Source organism: Merops nubicus, unplaced genomic scaffold (genome assembly GCF_000691845.1).
Source record: "Merops nubicus isolate BGI_N331 unplaced genomic scaffold, ASM69184v1 scaffold46858, whole genome shotgun sequence".
Lineage (NCBI taxonomy): Eukaryota > Metazoa > Chordata > Aves > Coraciiformes > Meropidae > Merops > Merops nubicus.
Window position 1 is genome coordinate 242 of NW_008628562.1, and position 1,283 is coordinate 1,524.

Below are 1,283 nucleotides of genomic sequence, written 5' to 3' on the forward strand. Positions count from 1 at the left end.
AAGCCTTGTAAGCGATGTACGGTAATCTTCCAGTGCCCTTTGCCTTCCCTTATCCCTGCCTGGGACATGCTGCCCCTGACCTGCTTGGCTTGGGTCCCGCAGGAGCTCTGAACCCAGCCAGGAAGGACCAGCCCTGGCAGCTGGGAGTCATGCCCCACACTGCATGGGTGGATCTTGTTTCTTAACACGGGGCCTCCTTAAAAGGTTGCCTTCTAGGTTGTAGTCAAGCCAAGGGGGGCCACGGTGAATCTTCCTGCTGCCTCCTTACCCTCTTGACTTATCAAGATAACAGCTAGGAAAAGATCCTCCTCCAAAGCTGTGAAAGGCCATTGCCACCTTGAGGTGAATCTGCAGGCTCAGGCGAAATCAAGCCATTATCCATTAACTTTGCTGAAGAGCCTCTCTGCTTGCATGGGCAGGAGCTCTTGCTGTCTGGGTGTCCCCTGGGCAGAGCCAGCACAGCAGGGATCTCCCTCTCAAGGCAAATTGCTCACAGGCTCCTTGTGGTAGCTGAGAACCCAAGACTGAGCTCCCAAGGCTTGGTGGTGATTGTAGATGGCGAGGGAGGACCACGACCATCTCTGAACATCCAGGGTTCCCCTCAGCAGAGGTAGAGCCAGGCCTCCCCAGTGCTAGGAAGGCAATGTCTTCACTGGAGGCTAGTTAACACCTCATTAAACCCTAGCTGTTGCTTTGCTGGATGGAGCTGTAAAAATTCCCACTCTCTCTGCTGGGATGACAGCCTTTCTGCCACTGTTATTAGTTGCATGATTAACAACAGGTTTTCACCTTGGTTATGTGGCCCCATGAGGTGGAGTCATAGCTGTTGCCCAACAGATACTTCTCAGCCAGCTCCCCCTCTAGTTTAGCACCTTGTGGTTTCACAGCTGCCTTTTTAAAATCTTTCTTTACAATTTCAGATAGTGTTGCTTTAGCAGTAAGAGGAGGAGGACTGGGGAAAATATATGGCTCTTCACAAAAAAGAAGCCCCAGGCTTGCCCCACTTCTGCTTGACTTTAACCTGAGCTGTATAATTTAACCTGGGCTGTTAGCCACTGTCACAGCAAAATCTCGTTTTGGCAGAGTTGGGGTTTCTCAGTGTGCCACAGAAACTCTCCAAAAGCACAAGAGGTGGACATGTGTGCATGGTGCTGCCTGCTCCACTGGCTTTCCCTGTCCCAAGTGGCTAGCAGCAAGCATGTCTGCTTCCTCACAAATAATTAAACTAATATCAAAGTATTTGCATCTTCCAGACATTAAGGCTTCCCTCTGAGGAACGCTCT

General features: G+C 50.7%; 1 protein-coding gene across 1 annotated transcript in view; it reads left to right on the forward strand.

Annotated features, from left to right (window-relative positions):
* The window catches only part of OVOL2 (ovo-like zinc finger 2), a 6,133-nt gene that overhangs the window by 235 nt on the left and 4,615 nt on the right, over nucleotides 1–1,283 (forward strand). The gene's annotated exons all lie outside the window — the stretch shown is intronic.